The sequence below is a fragment of the Prionailurus viverrinus genome, chromosome A2 (genome assembly GCF_022837055.1).
Source record: "Prionailurus viverrinus isolate Anna chromosome A2, UM_Priviv_1.0, whole genome shotgun sequence".
Classification (NCBI taxonomy): Eukaryota; Metazoa; Chordata; class Mammalia; order Carnivora; family Felidae; genus Prionailurus; species Prionailurus viverrinus.
The window spans coordinates 113,328,669-113,356,298 of record NC_062562.1 but is presented as its reverse complement, the minus strand read 5'-3'; the positions used below and the strand labels follow the sequence as shown (position 1 = coordinate 113,356,298).

At 35.3% G+C, this 27,630-nt stretch overlaps 1 protein-coding gene across 1 annotated transcript in view; it reads right to left on the bottom strand.

Annotated features, from left to right (window-relative positions):
• Positions 1-13,892: 13,892 nt before the first annotated feature.
• The window catches only part of ITGB8 (integrin subunit beta 8), a 109,076-nt gene continuing 95,338 nt past the window's right edge, over positions 13,893-27,630 (bottom strand). The window contains exons 15-16 of the transcript XR_007150281.1: positions 18,743-18,748; positions 13,893-13,901 (exon numbers count right to left, since the gene is read on the bottom strand). The gene's annotated coding sequence lies outside the window, so the exon portion shown is untranslated. The remainder of the gene's footprint in view (positions 13,902-18,742; positions 18,749-27,630) is intronic.

Here is a 27,630-nt window from a genome sequence, read left to right as displayed (position 1 = left end):
CCAAATGAATCTCAACGGCAGCACCTTTTCACTCAGCGTCTTGTGTAAAACACTTGAATTATTTTCCTATTTGTTTTAAGATGAAGACCATGTTCCTTAAAGTAATCTATGAGGCCTTGCCTGGGCTGGCTTTCCCTAACTCTATGGCCTCATCTTCCAAGTTTGCCCTGAGCATCTGTCTGCATTCTAGCCACACTAGCTTTCTTGGCTTGTGGTCCCTTCTAACACCAGTTCTGCTGCCCCTGTCTGCTTCAGTTGGCTAGCTCTTACTCTCCCTTCAACCCTTAGAAAAATAATTGCTTCCTCAAGAAGTGCCTCTTACCTCTATAACCAGGTCAGTTTCCACTATTAGAAGTTTTGTTAACACTGGAGAGTGAGCCTCTGGTGTGTAATGATCAAAAGTATGATTTTGCATTTGTTCATGTGATTCTTTGATTAAATATACAATTTCTGTGAGGTCTACCCTGTCATGTCATAATTTTTCCTTTTTTTTTTTTAAAGTTTATTTATTTTGAGACAGGGAGAATGAGTGGGGGAGGGGCAGAGAGAGAGGGAGAGAGAATCCTAAGCAGGCTTCACACTGTTTGCAGGGCTCAAACTCATGAACTGTGAGATCATGACCTGAGCTTAAACCAAGAGTCGTATGCTTAACTGACTGAGCCACTCAGGCACCCCTGTCATAATATTTCTTATGCCTAGCATAATGGCTGGCACCCAGTGGGCATTCAGTATGTATTTGTAGAATAAGGGAATGGATGAATGGATGAGGTTGGACTACCAGAAAACCGGGTCCCAGGTTATTTGTGATAACCCCTACAGAATCATCCTAATGGAGAGGTATATTAATATTACCTCTTATCAGGAATACCATTGAAAACAGCTCCGTGAAATCTGTTAACTTTGTTTCCTATAGGGCTATTTTTGAGGAATTTTTTCCATCATATTACTCACTTTGCTATAAACCAAGTATGAAAATAGTTTATTTTTCATCCTGTTTTGGAATAACTTTGCTTTGCCAGAGAAAGTAATCTGTTTTCTTTCTTTGATAAGTGAACGGTAGGGGTGCAGCTTAAATACATGACCTTCAGGATTGCAGCACACATAACAAAGCTCCTAGGAGAATTGACAGCTGATGACTTGTAGGAAAGGCCTTTCCCACTCACCCTCAAATGCCCTCTGCTAAAGAGAGCCACTTGGCCCAACATTACTCCACTTCTCAGGGGCTGAGAGGTATAAAGGCTCTTTTATCCAATAGGTACAACTCTTCAGAGCTGCCCCAGTTTAAGTGCTCCTCAAATGAAAGATTTCGTTTGATGGCTTCATAGTTCAACTCCTCTCTCTTCCCATTGAATTTTCCCTAATCCCAGGTGCTAATCACAAGTAAACTTCCTGCATACAAATCTTCCTAGAAGTCTCCTGTCTAGAAGCCTGACCCATGAACTTTTCTCTCTCTACAAGGAGAACTGAATGATTTTACTTCACCTGGAAACTCAGAAACCCATCTAAAATAGCTGAAGTTCTTACATAATCTACAGATTAACAGATTTGGCCTATGTTGTCTATTTGCATGCTTGTCTGTCCACTGTCTTTTTATTCATATTGTATAATTATTTTTATTATATATACTCTGATTTTAAAGTTTTCAACTTTATTTTTTAATGGTTATTTATTTTGAGAGAGAGAGAGAGCAGGAGTGAGTGTGACTGTGCATGTGAGTGGGGGGAAGGGCAGAGAGAGAGAGGGAGAGAGAGAATCCCAAGCTGGCTCTGGACTATCAGTGCAGAGCCTACCCGGGGCTCAATCCTACAAACTTAGCCAAAATCAAGAATAGGATGCTAACCGACTGAAACATCCAGGTTAGCATCCCTAAAGTGTCCCAACTTTAAAGTGATGAATAATGCAGGATTTCAGTGAATAAACAAACCAAATAAATAGGAATAATATTCTGTTGAGGAGATAAAATAAACACTGAGCACAGAGATTTAGGTTTACCTGGGACATGTTGAATTTCTTGCACTAAGTGGAGATAGCTATGCCCAAATATTGTGCATTTTGATTGTTTTCCTGCCAGTGTTCTTCCATTAGGGTACAGCTATGGCCATTTGAAGTAAAAATTAGCTGGACAGAAAAAGGAGGTGTAAGTATACTTGCCTTTTCCTAAAAATTTAGTTTCTGCCTAAGAAGTAAGATGGGAGAAAAGAAAATGGGGAATTCAGAAGTCAAATGGTTCCTGGTTCAGCCAACCTTCCACAGTTTTCTCCTTTTAGACAGCTGTCCTTAAATAACCTTTATCATGATGTCTTGATTCTGCACAACATCAAGCCATTTATCTCCTGGGAAATTAAACAACGTGCAATGTTAAATTTCTCCTATAAAGTGGGTATGACTCTGCTTCTCAGTTCCTCATTTTTCAAACCCTTGTAACCAAAGTTACCAAACACAGAAATAGCGTGAGAATTAAATAACAGAAACATTTCCTGATAGAGTCATTCAATTCACTTACTTGAATCTCATAGGTTCACTGTTTTTAGGAAGTAGAAAGCAAAGCTTTTGGCCTTGTGTTTTGGCTTAGGTAAGTGAACTATGGTGCTCTGCTAACATTCCTGAAAGACTATTCCTTGTACCCATATCAAAGACATTTGCATTTTCTGATCCTATTTCCTCAGGGTAAGTTTTTCTGATCTTATTTCCTTATTTGAAATTTATCTCAAAAAACAAAATCAGTAACATGAGTTTCCTTGATAACAGTGGGGAAATGCAAGGCTCTCTTTTTTATCTTCAAGGTCTTCCTTGAGAACACTGAGTCCCTTGACAAAGAAACACTTTACATAACCTAAGGAATACTGAATCTAGTGCATTTCCCATTAAGGGCAAATTACTTCATACAGTCAGGAGTCTGTATAGGATGTTTAATGTAGACCTCAGAGACCATTATAACTTGAATACTAACCTTGGTAATATCTGATTGTCCTAGCAGTGGAAAGAGATGGAGTAATTCTCAAGGTTTATTAGACTATTTGCTAACTTGTTTGTTTACTTTGTGAATACCCATTGAGATCTGCTCATAAAAGTAATAGAAAATGCAACTAAAAATATAGTGAAAACTGTCAGGCAGTTAAAGAATAATTGTTCCTTTAAAATAGAACTAATCTAATAAGCTAGCAAAAGAGTGCTAAGTCATAAGAAAAATCTGCTTTTCAAATCAGTTTGTTCTGATAATCATCCTAAAAAATGTGGCTTCTCTTAGGAGTCAAGGCTTTATAAAAAAGAAATAAACTTTTGGGAGATTAAGACAGTTACCTAGCAAAGTTAAGATGATGGTCAGAAACATGGCTTGGGAAAATGAATCCTGATGTAAGAACAAAATTCCACCCCCTAGGAAGATAACAGGAAAACATGACACTAAAAGTTGTGACCTCCTTAACCTAATTATACTTAAAAAACCACTATCTCAGTCTTACAGTTTGGCTATAAAATCACTAAATGGACTCAGTAATAGAGGATGGAAAGCAAAAAAGAAAAGATTAGAAGAACTTAAAAGAATGTCATTAGAATGTGATGTGACTTCAGTTAAAAAAAGGACTGCAGTAGATTCTGACCCCAACTAGTCCCAACTTCACAGATTAGGAGCACAGGCCTCCAGAAGAGTGCCTTCATTTCAGTCATCAACTGCAAGGAGACCGTCAGCTACCCTCTCTTCTGACCAGCTAGCTACCAATTTAGGGAGTCCCATTATCTCATCAGGTGTGATAATTTGCTAGAATGACTCACAGAACTCAGGAAAATGCAATACTTATGAATACAGTTTTAATTTAGCCAAGGATACAAATCACATCCAGTTAAAGGGAGAGACCCATGGGTGAGGTTTAGATGGTCCCAAACACAAAGCTTCAGTTGTCCTCTCTCCATAGAGTCAGGATAGGTTGCCTTCCCAGCACATCAGTGTATGACAGTATATGTGTTGTCAGTCTGGGAGTTCATCCCAGTTTCAGTGTTCAGAGTTTTCCATGGAATTTTGTTATGTGGGCATGATTGATGGAATCATTGTCCATGTAATTAAACTCAATCTCCAGTCCTTCTCTCCTCCTCAGAATTTGAGCTGTTACCATCTTGCTCAAGGCTCCAACCCTCCAATCACATTCTTGATCTCTTGGGCATGGCCAGCCACCATTCTGAATTATCTTGTTAGCATAAATCATCAAAGGGCCTGCTGTGTTCATCTTATTTCAGTCACCTAGTTAGTATAAACTCATGTGTGGTTCCAAAGGCCCACCACGAATAACAAAGACATAGTTATAACTCTGGAAATTCCAAGGGTTTAGAGAATACCAGATAAATTCATTATTAAACAAAAGGGAACCAAAATATTGTAGAAGAGTAGCATTATAAAGACAAGAAGATAAAAATTAATTTTTGGATTATTTGTGTAATTGCTATTACGTCACTTCTACGGCACAAATGCTATTTGTACTTAATGAGTTCAACTACAAGGTGAAGGTATTGCCAGACATTTACTGCACTTACTGGTAGCAACAAGCATTTTTAAGAGCTCTTTAAGTTTTAAGTACCCAGTGTCCATTTTCATTATGCAAAAAGTGACATGAATTACTGGGACAGCAAAAAATATTGAAGGTGTCAGATGATTTTATGTGAAAGAGAATATAGCAATGTTTTGTTAAACTATACAAAGGCTTTCATTTTGATTTAAAATATGCCTTATTTTGTAAGCTAACCTGACTTAAAAAATTTTTTTTAAATATTTATTTATTTTTGAGAGAGAGAGAGTGTGAGTGGGAGATGGGCAGAGAGAGAGGGAGACACAGAATCAGAGAGAAAGGGAGACACAGCCAGTTCCAGGCTCTGAGCTGTCATCAGAGCTTGATGCGGGGTTCGAACTCATGAGCCATGAGATCAAGACCTCAGCCAAAGTCAGACACTTAACCAACTGAGCCACCCAGGTGCCCCTAATCTGGCTTTCTAAAAGCAAGTCAAGATTAAACTTCTGATTTATTTTGCATTAATTAACATTTTACATAAAAACCAGGGTTCAAGGGGCCTGGCTGACTCAGTCAGAAGAGTATGTGACGCTTGATCTCAAGGTTGTGAGTTCGAGCCGCACGTTGGGTGTAGAAATTACTTTAATAAAAAGTTAAAAACAAAATAAAGAACTACAGTTCATAGAAAATTACTCAAAAATGAATATATTCCAACTTATGATTAAGACTTACTGATATTTATTCACTGAATTTTGTATTTAAATATTTATAATTAAATATTTGTGTAATGCTAATTTATTTATTTTTTCTAATAACCCCATCGTATAAAATGTGAGATTTTAAGGTTTTGACGTTGCTGGATAAGAAAATAACAGATGGTGTTCACTTGGTTCTGATGAACAAATATGTGCTTCTAGCTTTACATTTTAGGATTTGACATTTTCTACTTAATGATTTCCAAAACATTGGACTATGTTAATCTTATTCTATTTACCAAAAGTATAATAATGGAAGCTATTCCTGAGTAATTTTTTGAAGTCTTAGCTCACTGGATCTAAAAACAAGTTTGAAATTCAGTCGTTTCACAACCAAAGGTTTTATATTTTCTAAAGGTAATTTTCTTAGGCTTTTCTAATTTTCAGAAAAGTACTTCCATCTGGAGAACCCCCAAAATAATATTTCCTCAAAAATATTCAGGAAGACAGTTTGTAGAAAGGCCTACTAATTACAGAAAAATAAAATACAGAAATGGCAATGAGATCTGATTCTTTCACTGGACAAATTACTTGAATTTCTAGCTGCAAAAAAGTTTCTTCCTCTTGTTTTTCTGCCCTCCTCCCCTACCTCCTTTCCTTTCTTCCCTAGAATTTTCAGTCATATGGTGCTTGGTGAGAGAGAGATTTAGAATTTGCAGATAATTTCTTCCTTCCTAGCATATTTAAAATGCTTTTAATATTCTACCCAAGGTTGTCTACTTGTAATGTTAAATTATGGTATTTTTTAAAAAAATCATTAATGTCTTAGGATCCTAGAGTAAAAAGTAATAAACCTCTTTATTTTTGTGTGTATAGTAACATACTTCTACAAACTTAGCAAAATATTTCATAATCCAGCTGTGTAATAATCAAATCCAGAATATTCTACTGTTCATATCCCAAGCATGCAGCCCTAGACAATTCAGAAAATGTGTGGGTATTGAGCCAAACTTCTTGTGAAAGCATTTCTCACTCTGTTCTTTGTTGTCATCAAGTAGAGTGGAAGCAGTAGCTAGAATGAGATCTGGAAAAGGGCCAGGTTGATAAGTGGGAAGGCCACTGGAGATCACGGCCTTCTCTAAGCATTATTGCTGAAGACAGAGAAGTCTTCTTTGGTATTTCCCCAGCCAGGATTAATAACTTTGTTCATATCCTGCCTCCCCAGGCCTAGAAACAATCCCCAGCCCTTTCTTTTTACCAGTATGTTCTCTTTTTCTCTGTTAATAACATTATCTCAACTAAGTATAGAGGATCTGATTGGTGATTTCACATTAATAAGTTAATAATTGCTAAGAGCCACATATGTTCTTAGTCTCTTAGAAGGATATTGCACCTTACAGAAGACGCTTTGGCTCAAAGGAACAAATGTTTAATGGTAGAATTTTATGAAGTCTTAAGAGATGATGACAATTTTTGCAGATAATTTAGTTATAACCTAACCAGCACAAGAAAATTATGAAAAATGCTTAGAAGTAAGAAAAACAGATTGTCTATTAATAAGAGAAGTTTATAAAAGTCAGTAACTTTCTTATATGAAATTTACATCTATATAAAAGGTCTAATGAAAAAAGGACATGGGATATTCTTTTTTGAATAACAAAAGAGAAAGCCTTATAACGTATCAAGGAATAATCCCCCAAAACATTTGTTTGGCTTATGAATAAAACTATAATAATATAGTGAAAGGTATGAAAGAAGAGTTGAATTTGTAGTTTTGTATAGGAATAATGTTTTTGTTTCTAAAGAGGTCAAATCTTTAAAAAAAATTTGTTTATTTTATTTATTTTGAGAGAGAGAGAGTGTATGGGGGAAGGGAAGAGAGAGAGAGAATCCCAAGCAGGCTGTGTGCTGTCAGTGCAGAGCCCAATGTGGGGCTCAAACCCATGAACCGTGAGGTCATGACCTGAGCTGAAATCAAGAGTCAGTTGCTTTAACTGACTGGGCCACACAGGCGCTCCCTTTTTTAAATTTTGAATTGAAGTTGACATATATGATTATATTAGTTTTAGGTATACAGCCTAGTGATTCAATAATTATATACATTATGAAGTGCTCACTCTGATAAGTATAGTTACCATTTGTCATCATACAAAGTTATTATAACCCTTTTGACTATATTCCCTGTGCTATGTTTATCGTCCCTGTGACTTATTTACTGTATAACTAGAAGTTTGTGCCTCTTAATGTCCCTCACCTATTTTGCCCATCCTCATGCCCCTCTCCCCTCTGGCAACCACCAGTTTGTTCCTTGTATTTATTAGTCTGTTTCTATTTTTGTTTTGTTTGTTTTATTTGTTTTGTTTTTAGATTCCACTTGTAAGTAAAATCGTGTGGCATTTGCCTTTCTCTGTCTGACTTATTTCACTTAACATAATACCCTCTAGGTCCATCTATGTTCTCCCAAATGTCAAGATTTCATTCTCTTTAATGACTGACTAATATTCTGGTGTGTGTGTGTGTGTGTGTGTGTGTGTGTGTGTGTGTGTACCACATCTTCTTTATACAGAGGTCAATTCTTACTAAATTATTTTTTGAAATCATAATATAATTACTAATTGATTTTTTTTCTTGGGTGGATGTGGGGCTTGATGCAAAATTCTGAATTTCATGTGGACAAATGGGATTAGCTAAAAATGTTCTGAATAAAAATATAAAAAAGGGGGGATTTGCTTTGAAATGCATAACTATTGTAATTAAAATATTTCAGTAAAAGATCAGAATAGATAGAATAGATGGATAGACATCCTAGTAAGTATTCAGAATTCATTCACAGTGATCACAAAGGAGTCATGACTGAAGATTTCCCATTTTCTTAATTTTTTTAATGTTTATTTTATTTTTTATTATTTTTAATATAATTTATTGTCAGATTGACTCACACACGGCACCCAGTGCTCATCCCAACAAGTGCCCTCCTCAGTGCCCATCACCCATTTCCCCCTCTCCCCAGCCCCCCATCCACCCTCAGTTTGTTCTGTGTAATTAAGACTCTCTTATGGTTTGCCTGCCTCCCTCTCTGTTTGTAACTGGTTTTTTTTCCCCTTCCCTTCCCCCATGGTCTTCTGTTAAGTTTCTCAAGATCCACATATGAGTGAAAATATATGGCATCTGTCTTTCTCTTACTGACTTATTTCACTTAGCATAATACCCTCCAGTTCCATCCACATTGCTGAAAATGGCATGATTTTATTCTTTCTCATTGCCAAGTAGTATTCCATTGTATATATAAACCACATCTTCTGTATCCATTCATCAGTTGATGGCCATTTAGGCTCTTTCCATAATTTGGCTATTGTTGAAAGCACTGCTATAAACGTTGGGGGTACATGTGCCCCTATGCATCAGTACTCCTGTATCCCTTGGACGAATCACTAGAAGTGCTATTCTGGGTCATAGGGTAGTTCTATTTTTAATTTTTTGAGGAACCTCCACACTGTTTTCCAGAGCAGCTGCACCAGTTTGTATTCCTACCAACAGTGCAAGAGGGTTCCTGTTCTCCACATCCTTGCCAGCATCTATAGTTTCCTGAGTTGTTAATTTTAGCCACTCTGACAGGTGTGAGGTGGTATCTCAGTGTGGCTTTGATATTTATTTCCCTGATGATGAGTGTGTCTGTTGGCCATCTGGATGTCTTCTTTGGAAAAATGTCTGTTCATGTCTTCTGCCTGTTTCTTCACTGGATTATTTGTTTTCCGGGTGTGGAGTTTAGTGAGTTCTTTATAGATTTTTCATATTAGCCCTTTATCCGATATGTCATTTGCAAATATCTTTTCCCATTCTGTTGGTTGCCTTTTAGTTTCGTTGATTGTTTGTTTATTTTTGAGAGAGAGAGAGAAAGATCCCAAGTGGGAGAAGGGCAGAGAGAGAGGGAGACACAGAAATTGAAAGAGGCTCCAGGTTCTGAGCATAGAGCCTGATTCGAGGCTTGAACCCACGAACTGTGAGATCATGACCTGAGCCAAAATCAGATGCTTAACCAACTGAGCCACCAATGTGCCCCAAGAGTTCCCTTAATTCAGCAACTTACTCAAGGTGAACCCTGACTAATGACATTTGTTTACCAACTGGAGCAGAAGTCATCAGTCCCCATCCTAATCCTCTGGACCTCCCTATTATAGTACACCACCCAAACTTGTGTCCCCTCATCTGACTGCTGAAGCCAGGTCTGCCTCCAGAGGGTTCTGGAAATCCTGGAAAATTAGGCCCACAGCTAGTAGCTTTCAACCATAGGCTGACTGGAGTTGCTACCTAAAATCTCCAGTTCCCTCCTTCCTAGTGTGGACACCTTAGAGGAATGAGGTCTACACTGTCTCAGACATAAGTTCCAGTTGCTCATAGTGGTAAAGAGTTTGATAGGACATTCTTTGTTGGTCATTTTCCATGTCTGTTTCTCTTCCCTATTTCTCTATCAGGATCTTTTCAGATCACCTCCCAAATAAATTATATCCACTTGAATCTTTGGGGGTGGAGGAGGCAGCTTCTGCAGGAGTCCAAATTGACCCACCAGCTAAGATTACAGCTGGCTATAAGGTTTGACAAACCAGAGCTGCACAGACCAAGGGTATAATTTTCTAGAATACACAGTGCTATGCTGTAGGTGCCACCATCTTATTGCACAACACGGGGAAATGGGTGGTTTATTATTTTTCTTACTTTTTTTTTTTAGAATTAGTATATTCTTTTTTTTTAATGTTTATTTATTTATTTTGGGGGGTGGAGGGGCAGAGAGAGAGGAAGAGAGAAAATCCCAACAAGGCTTTGTGTGGTCATTGCAGAGCCTTATGAAGGGCTGATCTCTCATACCTCAAGATCATGATTTGAGCCAAAATCAAGAGTCAGATGCTCAACCAACTGAGCTACCCAGGAGCCCCTTGGAATTAACATATTCTTGAGAGATTTTTAATTTAGAGTGAAGGTATTAAATTTTCTGCACAAAAATGGTGCTTTACTAACATCATAGTAGAGTATGTTTTCAAATTGCCATAATTTAAATTTATAAGCAAAAATACATCTTCAGTTTGTGTGATTATGATGAATTCACATATTACAAAAGAAATGACAATTAGATAATTATATGGGGAGAGAATCAAGTTATCCCCAACCTCATAATAAAAACAAAAATAGTGGCACTGACAGTCCAGGCCTGGCTTGGAATTCTCTCTCACCCTCTCTCTGCTCTTCTTCTGCTTGCATGTGCATTTGTGCCTGCACGTGCTCTCTCAAAATAAATTAGTAAACTTAAAACAAAAACAAAAATAAATACCAAATTCATCAATAATTTAAATATGTAAATAAAGAAAAAATACTCTAAAACAACTAGAAAGTACTGCAGACTATGTTGTCTTGGGAGTGGGGAATGACTTTCTAACCATAAAAACAGTGAAGGAAACTGCAAAACATTGTTAGATATTACTACATAAAAATGAAATATTTCTGTGTTGCGAGTAATGTAAATGAAACTAAGAAGGAAATTATAGAGTGGAGAGGTATTTTAAGAAGTTTTGGCGAAGGTACTAAAACACAATTTTAACATTATGGACTTCAGAGAGATAGAAATGGATCATTTCACTAGTTTAAGGTTTGGCTATATTTGCTAACTGTGTGATCTTGGGCAAACTAATCATGGTAAGTCTCTATTTTCTTATGTACTAAAAGGAGATAATTGTATATCAAATATATCATAATAATATATCCAAACAACTTAAGGTTGTTTTGACCATTAAATGAGATTATCTAGATAAAGTACTTTGCAGAATACCTGAAATATGGTAAGAGTTCAATAAAGTCTCATTCTAAGTATTATTGTCTTTAAAACTGGTCTACATTTTTTATAAATAGTGAATACTTACAGTGCTATTTATTCTTTATAAAAGATGAATGTGACAGAAAGAATAAAAAACAATTTACAAAATAAGAGGTTGAAATGATTAAGTGCTAGTGATTTATTCTAAGCACTTTACATGAGTTTGTTATTTTAATACTTACAATAACCCTATAGGATAGACACATTTGTTATTTTTTATTTTTATGAGATGAGGAAACTGAGGCACAGGGGGTTGAGGAACTTGTCAGTGGTCACACATCTAGTATTATATTTATTTCTCAAGGAGTTTCAGTGATTATCAAAAAAATATAGTTTGAAAATTCCTTTACCTAATTCAGAGTTCCAAAGAACTTTTAATTATTTTTATAATTACTTTATTATTAATCATATATTAAATATTTTTCAATGGAAATTGGTTATTTCCTTTTGTCCTTACCAGACTTGGGCAGCTGAAAATATCTGGTGTTTGTGGAGAAGGGAACTGGGTGTAGGGTAGGAATCAGAGGAACACTCTCAATAATAATACAACATTTTCAAGTAATAGTATAGAGTAGAGAAATTATTCATGATAAAACTAATAAAAGAGAAAAATGACAACCTAAAGGTCAGACAAAAATGAGAGTTTATGTAAAGAAAATTAATCTACTCACAGAAGTCTCAAGTATAGGGAGGCGCTTGTTTAGGTGTACATGACAGCAAAAGGTTTTAAGTCTGGGGAGCTCGAAAGCATTGAGGGCCTTCTGGAATCCTTGGATACCTGTCATTATTCTTACCAGCCAGGACAGTGAAGCTGAGAGCAACCTTGGAGGTGGTTGGTAATGGGGTGTCACATGGAAAATTGCCTTGATATAATGGAAGTCTACAAGTATACCATCAGAGAAGCTTTCCCAAAGGTCACAGAACAGAAACACTCAGAGACTAAACTAAAATTATCAAAGCTCACTATTTATTGAATCAACATAAAGCAAAGAGTAAGAAGCAAGAGAAAAGAGATGGGGTACGTTAACACACTTGGGAAAGGGTAAAGGGGTTAGTAGGACCACATGATGTGACTTCTGTGTTATACAGTGCTTCTCTGTCTTATTCTTCTCTCTAAGTTATCAGCCCCCCCACTGTTAGTGTGGTTAAAAGGAATAGTATTGAGATTGAACAAGGAACTGAGCCAATGGAAGGTGCTTGAAGTCAATAAATGCTTGTGCTATGGGAGACACGGGGGCAAATATACCTGACCACAACTATAGCTTGCCCATTGGCTTGTCTTAACAGTTGTAGATTTTAATCTGCATGTCTCAGGCAGAAGACACATGAACCAGAATGGGTGTCATCAAGAGATGGAGGGTAATTAAAAATCTTATGGACATTTGTAGAACATTAGTAGAACATTCAGATTTGGTATCTCATGTGCCATACTAGTATTTGATGCCTTTGATCTTTCCATCTCCACCTATGTTTATCACTAGTGGTATTTTTACTTTATTTATGTCTAACGTATTTCACATGTTATTAACTTAGTGTCTTTGCTTAACATATTATGAGTTTTTCTTGTGTCTCACAAGCTACTTTTATACTTATTATGTTTAATGTTTCTCATGAGTTTTACTGATTCCATTTGCTTTTCCTGTCTTCTATAGGAGATCTGAATATTCTCAAATAATACAGCAAACACACCTTGCAAAGGGGAGGGTGTGAAGAAGGATACAAAGAAGGATCAGGGGTTATACAGAGGGAATATTTCTGTGTGTCTGTGGAGGTAGTTCGTTGGTATGGTCTGCAGGACCTAGCAAAAGGTGAACAAGGTATTCTTCTTCCCTCTGGGTATTTCCTGCATTCCCTCTTAGCTGCAATACACTGGACTGTTTATACAGTTGTCCTCCCTTATCTGTGGTTTTGCTTTCCATACTTTCAGTTACCCGTGGTCAACCACAGTCTGGAAGCAGATGATCCTCCTTCTGACTTCTCCTCAGAGTATCAGTAGGACCTAATGCTACATCACAATGTTTACATCATTCACTTCACTTCATCTCATCATGTAGGCATTTTATTACCTGGCCTCATCACAAGAAGAGTGAGCGCAGTACAATAAGAGATTTTGAGAGAGAGAGAGAGAGACAGAGACCACATTCACATAATTTTTATTAAAATATATTGTTCTTTTATTAATAATTGTGGTTAATCTATTACTGTGCTAGAATTTTCAAATTAAACTTTATTTTAGGTATGTATGTATGTGTGTATGTATGTATGTATGTATGTATAGGGAAAACAGTGTATGTACAGGGTTCAGTACTATCTCCTGTTACAGGTATCCACTGGGGGGCTTGGTGACCTGTGGGTAAGGAGGGGGCACTACTGTACTTTTTCATGGATGATTATAAAAAGGCACTGAAGAATACTCTTTATATAGCTTTATACATTGAAAACATTCCTTTTTAAACTGTTTTATGCTGTTTATTCTTCTACCATCACATCTTTACTAAAACTAATAAATTGTTTACTTTAGGCTGACAAGGCTTAACTAGAAAAGCATATCAAAAATCAGAATATCAAAGGATAGAAGAAAGGGGGATACACAGACATTCTCAGGCAGATGGCTCCTAAATTATTCAAGGTAGAGTTAAGACTTGTGCACAGAATTTGACTGTGGGTAACATAAAACTGGGATTCATCCAGTATTTTACTCTGTAATTCCTATTGCATTCAACTTGTGTTTGTAGTTCAAGGCATACATTGATTTGACCATTGAGTACTGTAAATTCCAGCTGAATTTTAATTAGCTGAGTTCTAATATAAGGGAGAAAAATCCCCACTGTCATTTACAGTATAAGACTATCTTCTTTGTTTTTCATCTTGGAGCATGGAAATCACCAAAGTTTTACTCTTGTCTCTTAAGATTCTGATCTGAGTGGGGGTGATACTAGTCCAATATTTGGCAATTTCTGTTTTCCCAGGCAATTACTCTGTACTATGTCTGCTATATGAAGACAAATACATTTTAAAAAGGAATATTTAACAACTTGAAATTCCTTACCTAGGTAATTTAATAATCATCTGGATACTGTTATTAAGGCCAAAACTGAAAATGTCCAAATGCATAGGTGGCAAAATACTTCCATGAAAACAGGTGCCAGTTTCATCACAAGAAATCCTGACAGTGCCAAAAGTTGCACTGTTCAGAGCTCCCATACGGTTTTAATTCTGAAGCCCAGCTTTAACCACGATGTTTTTCATTTTTGATTTTTAATGAAAACCAGTTGGCTACATTTCAAATGGGTTTTCTATTCAGAGATTATGAGAAAATATTCAAAATGATTTTTAAAAATTAAATATTATATTTCACAATTGTTTGATAATGGAACTAGTTGTGTAAAACTATTCAAAATAGTGTTAACTTTATGTTAATAATATTTATTTATGTGACCACATATTTTAGTATTTGTGTATTAAATAGCCCCTTTTCCTTGGGAGGAAGGAAGCTGAGTGTGTGCCTGAGGTGGGGAATTACAAAGAAATAGAGATTTCAGTACAAGAAAGTATAAGTAGATTCAGTATTTTACATGTAATTTAAATTTAGATACGTCAAATAGAGTTTGTTTTTATATCTCCAACAAAGCTTAACACAGTGTTTCACACAAGGTACTGCTGAGGATTTAGTGAGTGAATAAATGTAACATTTTATCTTATTCTTTTATATATATTTTTACAAAGGATTTTCAGAGAAACAGGAGGTTCTTTTTATCTTTGCAGTTCCATCATAAATAAAGGACTACAGTCTTCCAGAATTGTTCCAAGAGCAGTAAGGGTGGGAGGAGGATTATCTATGAGCATAACATTACTGGAATCTCCCCATAACTAGAACAAGAAATTCCCTGTATTATTATACTAGGAGAAAAACACCAGTTGTAATACTGAAATATTATGCCACCTTGCCTCATCATTACTCTCCTCCACTGACTCTTGTCTCTATCCCCTGATCCCAAGCAGTTTCTTGCTCTTCTGGACATGGCTTTTGCTGATAAAAAATGGATTGGAAGAGTGCTTACATCCAATGATTAGCCCATGGAAAGGGAATTTAGATAGCTGGAGAAAGGATTATGGAGGAGGTGAAATTAAACTTGACCTTGAAAGAAAACAGGGATTCAGATAGGTGAAGAGAAAAGAGCATTGTGGGTCAGAGGATGAGCATCGTTAAGAAGGTAGTGAGGTACCACAGATTAGGTTTTGTGATTGCACCATGTGCAAAATATGGTAGAATATGTGAGGTTATACTGTGTAGGGTGTTTAAAAGCAGCTGGGTTAGTTCAGCATTGAAAAAAAAATAAATGTAAGTGATATCAACAAAGAAAAAAACAAAGAAAAAAAATTGATCATGTCAGTAGATGAAGTAAAAACATTTGGAAAAGTTCAACATCCATCATTAAAGAACTCTCAGCAAATGAGGCACAGAAAGAGATTTCCTCACCTTCATAAAGGGCATAAATATAAAAATCTACAGCTAGTAGTTTACTTAATGATAAAAGACTGTGAATGCCTTCACCCAAGAATTGGAGATAATGCAAAGTGTCTGCTCTCATCATTCTTATTTAACATTGTACTGGCAGTCCTAGCTGGTACAATGGAGTAATATAAAGAAATAAATGCCATACAGGAATGCCTGGGTGACTCAGTCGGTTAAGTGTCCAACTTTGGCTCAGGTCACAATCTCATGGCTGGAGTCCTGAGTTGGGTTCTGTGCTGATAGCTCAGAGCCTGGACCCTGCTTCGGATTTTGTGTCTCCCACTCTCTCTGCCCCTCCTCCCACTGGTGCTCTGTGTCTGTCTCAAAATAAATAAACATTGAAAAAATTTTTAATTAAAAAAATAAATAAATGACATACAGATTACAAAAGAAGAAATAATATTATTTTTATTTATAGGTGACATAATTGTCTAAATAGAAAATCCCTAAAAATCTACAACAAAAGCCACTAAAACTTATTTAAAAATTTTTTTTATGTTTATTTATTTTTGAGAGAGGGAGAGAGACACAGAATCCAAAGCAGGCTCTAGGCTCTGAGCTGTCAGCACAGAGCCTGATGTGGGGCTTGAACCCACAAACAGCAAGATCATAACCTGAGCTGAAATCAGTCGCTTGGCCTACTGAGTTACCCAGGCACCCCAAGATACTAAAATTTATAAGTGAGTTTAAGTAAGGTCACAAGATAAAAGGTCAATACATAAAAATCAACTACATTTGTCTATACTGACAATGGAAAATTAAAATTTGAAATTAATAAACAGTGCCATAAATATTGAATCAAAATATAAAATGCATAAGAATAAATCTAACAAAATATGTGTAAGATTTTTATGTTGAGAGTTATGAATTGTTAATGAGAGAAATCAAAGAACATTTCAATAAATGGAGAGAATATATCTTGTTCATGCACCAGAGGAATCAAAACTATTAAAATGTCAATTCTCTCTCTAAATTGATTTATATATTCAATAGAGTCCTAATCAAATGATTTGTTTTACCAAGTGCCAAGCTTATTTATAGAGAAAGAATGGTCTTTTTAAGAAATGGTGCTGAAACAATTAGGCTTTCAAAAAATGAACTCACCTCATATTTTTAAATTGAAAATGAATTCTATATCTAAAAGTAAAACCTAAATTTATAAAACTTCTGGAAGGAAAAATGGGAAAAAAATCCTTTGACTTTTCATTAGGTCGAGATTTCTTAGATATGAATCTTTCCAAAAGCATGAATCTCTCCCTCTCTGTCTCTCTCTGTCTCATACACACTCAAATTTAACTTATCAGAATATGAAATCTATTCTCTTGAAAGATTCTATTAAGAAAATAAAAAAAAAAAAGCCAAACTCTGGAAGAAAATACTTGAATAACACCTTGTAAACAATTTATGCAAAGTATATGAAGAACTTTTAACTCAGTAACAAGAAGACAACCCATTTTTAAAAATAGACTAAAGGTTTGGACAGACATTTTACCAAAGAAAACATATGAATGGTGTGTTAATTATTACTGCTTAACAATTTACTAAACAACTTGCTGGCTTAAAATAATAAACATTTATTACAGTGTTTGTAGGTCAGAAAATAAGAAGCAGCTTAGCTAGGGTTGTTTGTTTGAGTGTCCTCTGAAGCCTTACCTAAGGGCTAGAAGATCTGCTTTCAATATGGTTGAGTCACATGGCTGACAAGTTGATATTGGCTGTTATCAGGAGACCTGAATTCTTCACTGTGTGGATCTCTCCCTAGGTATTTTTGAATTCCCTCATTACCTGGCAGCTGGCTTACCTCAAAGTGTGAGCCAAGATACATCAAGGAGGAAGCAGCAATAGCTATCATGATGTAGCCTTAGAAGTTACACACCATCAGTTCCAGAGTATACTACTTGTTACACAGCCTTATTAAATTTAGAAGAGTGCAACATAGAGATGTGAATATCAATATCTCTGGATTATTTGGAGGGCAGACATCAGTAGACACTGACTACTACAGATAGCAAAGAAACACATGAAAAGATGCTCCACATCTTTAGGCATTAAGGAAGTACAAATGAAAACCACAAAGATAGAGCAGTGAGCAGTACACACCTATTAGAATGGCTCTTAGAAACCTAACACTACAAAGTCCTAACAAGGATACAGAGCAACTGGAACACTTGTGTATTGCAGCTGGGAATGTAAAATGGTACAGCCACTTTGCAGAATAGTTTCGTGGTTTCTGGTAAAGTTAATCACACATTTACCATTTGCCCTAGAAATTCTCTGTCTAGGTATTTAAATGAGAAATAAAAAATGTATCTGTATGATACATTTTTGAGAATGCAGACAGCAGTGTTATTATAATCACTAAAACCTGGAAATAGTCCAAAGGCTTGTAAACTAATGAATGAATGGATGATCAAATTGTGGTACATCCATACAGTGGAATTCAGCAATAAAAGGAATTACTTACACAGGTCAACATGGCCGAATCTCAAAAGCATTATGCTAAGTGAAAAAAAAAAACATACACAAAAGGCTATTGTATGGTATAATTCCATTTATATGACATTCTGGAAAAAGGAGACTATAGGGTTAGGAATCATTAGTGGTTGTTGGGACCTGGGGATACGAAGAGAGAATTGACTATTAAGCCGCATTAGAAACTTTTGGGCATGATGGTAATATTCTGTATCTTGTTTGTTGTAGTGGTTATACAACTATATGCATGTATTTATTAAGATCCATCTGAAAAGAGTGAATTTTTCTATAGGGAAATTATACCATAATGAACCTGACTTTTAAAAAAGCAAAAATAATGTATTTAAATATTATGCTAGCTTCCATACTTTAGTATTGCTATGAGAAGATTGTGTTTGGGTAAATGTCTGGAGAGGGGCTATTAATTCAAAGGAAAACTGCAAGTAAGAAAGTTGTTTGGCTATAAGTGAAATCGGTGATTGCATGAAAGGGGTGTACTGGATTTTCCATAGGAACAGAAACAATAGGATGGAGATACATCTTTCTCTCTCCAATAGGATGAATATATATTTTATGTTTACAAGCATTTGTTTGTTTATTGGAATTGGCTCATGTAATTTTGAGGCTTAGTAAGTCCAAAATCTAATGGAGGAGGCCAGCAAGCCTGAGTCTCAGGAAAGAGTTGCATTTGGAGTCTAACGGCAGTCTTCTGGAGAACCAGGAAGTGCTGATTTGCGGATGAAGTCCAAACTGCTGATTTTGCTCCAAAGGCAGCCTGCTGGAGAGTTCCCTCTCGCTTGAGGGAGGCCAGTCCTTTGTTCTATTCAGTGATAGAACAAGCTGATTCAACTTCCACTTCAGCTAATTGAATGAGGCCCAGTCACATTATGGAGGACAATCTGCTTTACTCAAAGCCCACTAATTTAAATGTAAATTTTACCCCCAAGCACCCTCACAGAAATATCCAGAAAAATGCTTGATTGCATATCTGGACACTTTTTCCCAATTAAGTTGACACTTAAAATTAACCATCACAGGAGGGATTGATGGACTGGAAAGGGGAATAAAGAACTTTCTGAAATGAGAAATGTTCTATATCTTCATTGAGTTGGTGGTTCCATAGATGTATACATTTGTCAAAACTCATCAAGTTGTAAACTTAAGATCCATGCATTATATTATATGTAAATTATACATAGGAGGAAAACATCCAAAAGAGGTCTTGGGCAGCTGTATTGTGACTGTTAATACTCATACAGAGTTTATGTATATGAGTGTGTGTATGTGTATATGTATATGAGAGTGTGTGTTTGTTGGTGAGGGGAGCTGCCAGATAAGTGATAGAAATTGTTCCTGCTGTGACATTTTGTTCTTCATTTCTCTCCTTTATTTTTGAGCCACCCACACCCATCATAAAGACTCAACTGACACCTTCACTCACCATCATTTTTAAGAATGCATTTACTTTATGGGGCGCCTGGGTGGCGCAGTCGGTTAAGCGTCCGACTTCAGCCAGGTCACGATCTCACGGTCCGGGAGTTCGAGCCCCGCGTCGGGCTCTGGGCTGATGGCTCAGAGCCTGGAGCCTGTTTCCGATTCTGTGTCTCCCTCTCTCTCTGCCCCTCCCCCGTTCAAGCTCTGTCTCTCTCTGTCCCAAAAATAAATAAACGTTGAAAAAAAAAAAAGAATGCATTTACTTTATCCCCAGTTCTTTGGAAGTGTGTAGGTTTCTTCTTCTATTCTGCTCCTGTTTTCAAATCATTGCTGACTAATTAGGCCCTTATCTATCCATTACCAGAATAGAGAGTTAAGATGTATGCTTATTCTTACTGAATGACTAAGGAGCTAGGAAGAAACTTAAATTGCATATTTATCTTTTATTAATAGAAGAAATTTAAAATGATACATATAGTTACCATTCTAGAAATCCAATTGTGATTCAAAGACATATATATATATATATACATATATATATACACATATATATATACACACACATACACACACGTACACATATATATTACTTATACATATATATATATATATATATATATATATATATATGACTTATATACTTACCCAAATAGACTCCATGTAATCAGGAGACAAGGCAATGAAATCTTGAAGTTTAATAATTGGTCTTTTCACAATTTATCCAAGGATAAAGGGGAGAACCATGGTCGTCAAATACCAGGAAGCTAGGAAATTGCCTAGTGAAAAGTAACCAATACTTGCAAAATCAATCTGCAGATTAAAGTTAATATTTTTATGCAAATTAGTCTCATATATTTTAAATGCATTGAAATATAAACTTTAATTAGTTTATTGAGGTACAATTGACATGCAATATTATATTAGTTTCAAGTGCACAACATCATTATTTGACATTTGTATACATTATGAAATGGCTACCACAGTAAGTCTGGTTGCCATCTGTTACCTTATGAAGTATTAATAAAACATTGGCTATATTCCCCATGCTGTACATTGTATCTCCATGTAATTACATATTTTATAACTGGAAGTTATAAAATTTCTTGCCCACTTCTTGCCCTCAACCTCCCTCCCCTCTGGTAATCACCAATCTGTTCTCTGTGTCTATGAGTCCGCATTTTTGTTTTCTTTGTTTTGATTTTGAGTTTCTACATATAAGTGAAATCATGAGATACTTGTCTTCCTCTGTCTGACTTATTTCACTTAGGATGATACTGTCAAGGTTCATTCATGTCATAGCAGTGACATATAATATATATCTCACTTCTTTTTAATCCATTCATTTTATCCATGCGTTCATGCTTAGTTTCTTTCCATATCTTGGCTATTGTAAATAATGCTGCAATGAACTTGGGTTGCATATATATTTTCCAATTTGTATTTTGTTTTCTTCAGTTTGATAACCAGTAGTGGAATTGCTGGATCACATGATACTTCTTTTTTAAATTTTTTGAGGAACTTCTATAAAATTTTCCGTAGTGACTTCACCAACTTATGTTCTCATCAACAGTGCATGAGGGTTCTCTTTTCTCCACATCCTCACCAACATTTGTTTTTTTCTTGTCCTTTGATAATAGCCATTCTGACAGGCATAAGGTGATACCTAATTGTCATTCCAATTTGCATATGCCTAATAATTTCTGAGATTGAGCACCTTTTCATGTGCCTGTTGGTCATGTGTATGTCTTTGTTGGAAAATGTCTATTTAGATACTCTACCCATTTTTTAATCAGCTTGCTTGCCTTTTTGTTATTGAGGCATATGAGTTCTTTATATATTTTGGATATTAATTCCTTACCTTGCAAATACTTTCTCCATTAAGTAGGTTGCCTTTTTCTTTTGTTGATGGCTTCCTTTGCTGTGCAGAAGCTTCTGAATTTGGTGCAGTCTCATTTGTTTATTTTTGCCAAGACCAATGTCAAGAAGCTTACCGTCTATGTTTTCTTTTATGGGTTTTATGTTTCAGGTCTTACACTAATATTTTTAATACATTTTGAAATAATCTTTGTGTAGGATGTAAGATAGTGGTCCAGTTTCATTCTTTTGCAGATAGCTGTATATTTTTCCCAACACCTTTTTAATGAAGAGACTGTTGTTTTGCCATTGTATGTTCTTGCCTCCTTTGCTATAAATTAATTGACCGTGTATCCATGGGTTTATTTCTGGGCACTTTGTTCTGTTCCATTTATCCATGTGTCTGTTTTTGTGTTAATAACATACAATAGCTTTGTAGTATAGTTTGAAACCAGGGAGTGTGTTGCCTCCAGGTTCATTCCTCTTTCTCAAGATTGTTTTGCCTTTCCAGGGTCTTATGTGGTTCCATACAAATTTTAGCATTATTTGTTTTAGTTCTGTGAAAAAAGTCATTGGAAGTTTGATATAGATTGCATTGAATCTGTAAATTGCTTTCAATAGTGTAGACAATGTATGTTTTTCCATTCCATCAGCATGGACTATCTTTCTATTTTTGTCTTCTTCAGTTTCATTCATCAACATCTCATAGTTTTCAATGTACAGGTTTTTCATGTTTTTGGTTAAATTAATTCCTAGTTATTTTACTCTTTTTTTTAGATTAAGTAGTCATTTATTGGGTAATTTTGAAGCTCAATGGTAAGTTTAAATTTCCCCCAAATTTATCTACTCCAATTTTGCCTAATTTGAATTTTATTTATTGGTGTCAGCAAATTAGATGTTGTCCTATGTTAAAATGCAAATTCATAAAGTTTAATAAAATGTCTGTTAATTTGAATGAATCATTGAGTGCTTTCTTGAGATGGGAATTTTTTTTTCATGCGTACAATGTATATACTTTTTTTTTAAATTTACATCCAGATTAGTTAGCATATGGTGCAACAATGATTTCAGGAGTAGATTCCTTAGTGCCCCTTACCCATTTAGCCCATCCCCCTCCCATAACCCCTCCCATAACCCTTAGTTTATTCTCCATATTTATGAGTCTCTTCTGTTTTGTCCCCCTCCCTGTTTTTATATTATTTTTGTTTCCCTTCCCTTATGTTCATTTTGTTTCTTAAAGTCCTCATATGAGTGAAGTCATATGATTTTTGTCTTTCTCTGACTAATTTTACTTAGCATAATATCCTCCAGTTCCATCCACCTAGTTGCAAATGGCAAGATTTCATTCTTTTTGATTGCCAAGTAATACTCCATTGTATATATATACGCCACATTTTCTTTATCCATTCATCTATTGATGGACATTTGGGCTCTTTCCACACTTTGGCCATTGTTGATAGTGCTGCTATAAACATGGGGGTGCATGTGTCCCTTCGAAACAGCACACCTGTATCCCTTGAATAAGTGCCTAGTAGTGCAATTGCTGGTCGTAAGGTAGTTCTATATTTAGTTTTTTGAGGAACCTCCATACTGTTTTCCAGAGTGGCTGCACCAGCTTGCATTCCCATATTAATCTTTTTGATGTGAATGTACATGAGATTGTTTTCTTGATTTATCTTTCTGATAGTCAATTATTAATGTATAGAAATGCCACAGATTTCTGTGTATTAATTTTATATCCTGTAACTTTACTGAATTCACTTATTAGTTCTAACAGATTGTGTGTGTGTGTGTGTGTGTGTGTGTGTGTGTAGTATTGAGGTTTTATCACATCATTTGCAAGTAGTGACATTTTTACTTTCTTTTTGATTTGTATGTCTTTTATTTCTTTTTCTTACCTAATGGCTGTGGCTAGGACTTCCAATACTATGTTGAATAAAACTGGGAATAGTGGGCATCCTTGCCTTGTTCCTAATCTTAGAGAAAAAGCTTGAAGGTTTTCTCTGCTGAGTATGATTTTCTGTGGGTTTGTTATATGTGGCTTTTATTAGGTTGAGCTACGTTCTTTTTATAACCACTTTGTTGAGAGTTTTTATCATAATTGAATGTTGAATTTTGTCAAATGATTTTTCTACATTTATTGAGATGACCATATCATTTTTATCTTTCATTTTTAGGAGCAAGATTAGATTGCATATTTGGGACCTTTCTTGTTTCTTGAGATAGGTCTGAATTGCAATATACTTCCCTCTTAGGATTGCCTTTGCTTCATCCCAAAGTGTTTGGACTGTTGTGTTTTCATTTTCATTGGCTTCCATTATTTTCTTTTATTTCTTCTTTAATTTTCTGGTTAACCCATTCATTATTTAGTAGGATGTTCTTTAACATCCACGTATTTCAGGGCTTTCCAAATTTTTCTTGTGGCTGACTTCAAGTTTCATAGGGTTGTGGTCAGAAAATATGTATGGTATGTTCTTGATCTTTTTGTACTTTGTTGAGGGCTGATTTGTGACTCAGTATGTGATCTGTTCTGGAGAATGTTCCATGTGCACTTGAGAGTAATGTGTATTCTTCTGCTTTAGGATGAAATGTTCTGAATATATGTGTTAAGTCCACCCAGTCCAGTGTGTCATTCAAAGCCATATCCTTTGTTTTTGTTTCCCTGTTGATTTTCTGCTTAGATGATCTGTCTGTTGCCCTAAGTGGGGTGTTAAAGTCCTCTACTATTATTGTATTATTATCAGTGAGTTTATGTTTGTTATTAATTGATTTATATATTTGGGTTCTCACAAGTTGGGAGCATAAATATTTACAACTGTTAGATCTTCTTGACAGATAGACCCCTGAACTATGATATAATGTCCTTCCTTATCTCTTATTATAATCTTTGTTTTAAAATCTAGTTTGTCTGATATAAGTATGGCTATCTTATATCTTATATCTAGCTTTCTTTTGACATCCATTAGCACGATAGATGGTTCTCTATCCCCTCACTTTCTTTAAAAAAATTTTTTTAACGTTTATTTATTTTTGAGAAGAGAGAGACAGAGCATGAGCGGGGGAGGAGAGAGAAAGAGGAAGACACAGAATCTGAAACAGGCTCCAAGCTCTGAGCTGTCAGCACAGAGCCCGACGCGGGGCTCAAACTCACGGACTGTGAGATCACGACCTGAGCCGAAGTCAGATGCTCAACAGACTGAGCCACCCAGGCACACCTCCATCCCTTCACTTTCAATCTGAATGTGTCTTTAGGTCTAAAGTGAGTCTCTTGTAGTCAGCATATAGATGGATCTTTTTTTTTTTAACCATTCTGATACCTTTTGTCTTTTGATTGGAGCTTTTAGTCCATTTCCATTCAGAGTGATTTTTGTAAGATATGAATTTAGTGCCATTGTGTTACCTATAGAGTTGGTGTTTCTGGTGATGTTCTCTGGTACTTTCTAGTTTTGTTGCTTTGGTCTTTTTAAAATGTAGTATGTCATGTTGATTCATTTAGACATGTTGAACCATCCTTGCATCCCCAGAATAAATCCTACTTCATTATGGTATTATTTTAAAATGTATTTTTAAATTCTTTTTGCTAACATTTTGTTGTGAATTTCTGCATCTATGTTCATCAGGGATTTTGGCCTATAATTTTCTTTTTCTGTGATGTCCTTGTCTGGTTTCAGTATCAAGGCCAAGTTGGCTTTAAAAGTAAGTTTGGAAGCTTTTTTTTCTTGAGCGTTTTGGAAGAGTTTGATAAGGATCGGTATTAAGTCTTCTTTGAATATTTGGCAGAACACCAGTGAAGGTGTCTGGTCCTGGACTTTTGTTTGTTGGGAGGGTTTTGATTAGTGACTCAATCTCCTTGTTAGTAGTTCTTGTAATCATGGTTTTTTTCCCTTCATGATTCAGTCTTAGAGTATTTTAAATTTCTATGAATGTATCCACTTTTTTCTAGTGGTTCAGTTCACTGGCAATATAATTTTTCATAGTAGTCTTATTTGATCCTTTATATTAATATGGTATCAGTTATAACTGTTATCTTTCATTTCTAATTTTATTTATTTGAGCTCTCTCTCTCTCTCTCTCTCTCTCTTTTTGGTGGGTCTGGCTGAAGGTTTGTCAGTTTTGTTTGTCTTTCGAAGAACCAACTCTTAGTTTAATTGATCTTTTCTACTGTTATTCTACTCTCTATTTCATTTAGTTTTGCTTTCACCTTTTTAATTTTTCCTTCTAACGTTGTGTTTTGTTTGTTCTTTTTCTAGTCATTTATGTGTAAAGTTTATTTGAGATTTCTCTTGTTTCTTGAGGTAGGCCTGTATTACTGTGAGCTTCCCTCTTATAATTGCTTTTGCTGTATCCCATAGATTTTGGTAGGTCATATTTCTGTTTTCATTTGTCTCTAGGTTTTTTTTTTTTTAGCTTCCTTTATAACCCAGTAGTTTTCAGTAACATATTTTTTAATCTCCACATATTTGTAGTTTTTACAGTTTTATACTTAGAATTGATTTTCAGTTTTAGATTATTATGGTTGGAAAAGATGTTTGATATGATTTCAGTTTTCTTGAACTTACTGAAATTTCTTTTGTGGTCGAACATGTGATCTGTCTTGGACGATGTTCCATGTGCTCCTTGAGAAGCATGTTTATTTTGCTGCTTTTGTATAAAATATTCTGTATATATCTGTAAGTCTATTTGGTCTAATATGTTGCTTAAGGTCAGTGTTTCCTTATTGATTTTCTGTCTGGATGATCTATCTGTTGATGTAAGTGGGGTGTTAAAATCTCCGACTATTGTACTGTTGTTAATTTCTCCCTTTAGATCTGTTAATATTTACTTTATAAATTTTGATGTTCCTATGTTATCATTATGTAGTGCTCCCTTTATCTTTTATTACATTCCTTGTTTTAAAGTCTATTTTGTCTGAATATAAATACACCAGGTTTCTTTTCATTTTAATTTGCATGGAATATGTTTTTCCATCCCTTCACCTTCAGTGTGTGTGTGTGTGTCTTTGCTTATAAAATGAGTCTCTTATAGTCAGTTTATATGTGTGTCTTGGTTTTTGTTTGTGTGTTTGGTTTTGGTTTTGGTTTTTAATCTATTTAGCCACTCTATGTCTTTTAATGAGAGAATTTAGCACATTTATATTTAAAGTAATGATTGATAAGTGTGTATTTACTGCCATGTTGTTAATTGTTTTCTGGCTGCTTTTGTAGTTCCTCTCTATTCCTTTTTTTTCTTTACTTTTCTCTCTTCCTTTCTGATTTGGTGACTTTCTTTAGTATTATGTTTAGATTGCTTATTTTCTTTTCTGTATTTACCACCATTTTTTGCCCTGTGCTTATCATGCAGTTCACATGTATTATCCTGTGAATATAACAGTATATTTTAAATTGATAACAACTTAAATTTGAACACTTTCCTAAACTCTACATTTTTACTCCACCTACCACATTCTATGTTTTGATGTCACTTTTCACATTTTACTATTTTATGTATCCATTAGCTAATTACTATATTTTTAGTTAATTTTTACTACTTTTGACTTTTAGTGTTCTTAGAAGCTTTATAAGAGATTAATCCACGCTTTTAGCAAATATTTACCTTTTCCAGTGAGATTTTTACCTTTGTGTATTTTCTTGTTACTAATAATGCCATTTCTTTTCAGGTTAAAGAGGTCCCTGTAATATTTATTGTATGGCCAGTTTAGTAGTGGTGAATACCTTTAGCTTTTGCTTATCTGGTAACTCTATCTCTCCTTCAAACCTGAATGGTCTCCTTACCATGTAGAGTATTCTCGATTGGAAATTTTTTCTTTTTAGCACTTTGAATATGACATGCCACTCTTTTCTGGCTTGCCAAGTTTCTACTAAGAAATGTTCTAATAGCCTTTTTGGGTTTCCCTTGTACATAGCAATTTGGTTTTCTTTTGTTGCTTTTAAGATTCTCTCTGGCAGGGTGCCTGAATGGCTCAGTTGGTTAAGCATCTGACACTTGATTTTGACTCAGGTCATGATCTCATGGTTCCTGAAATTGAATCCTGTGTCAAGCCCCATGTCAGGCTCCATGCTGGGTGTGGAGCCTGCTTATGATTCTCTCTCTTTCTCCTTCTGTCCCTCCTCCCCCATGCACACTCTCTCCCTCTCTTAAAAAAAATTTTAAAAAATACAAAATAAAAAACAGATTCTCTGTTTACCTTTTTTTAACTTTTGACATGTTTTTTTCTTTTTTTTCCCCAAATTGTTATTTAAATTCCAATAAGTTGGCATACAATATAATATTAGTTCTAGGGGTAGAATTTAGTGACTCATC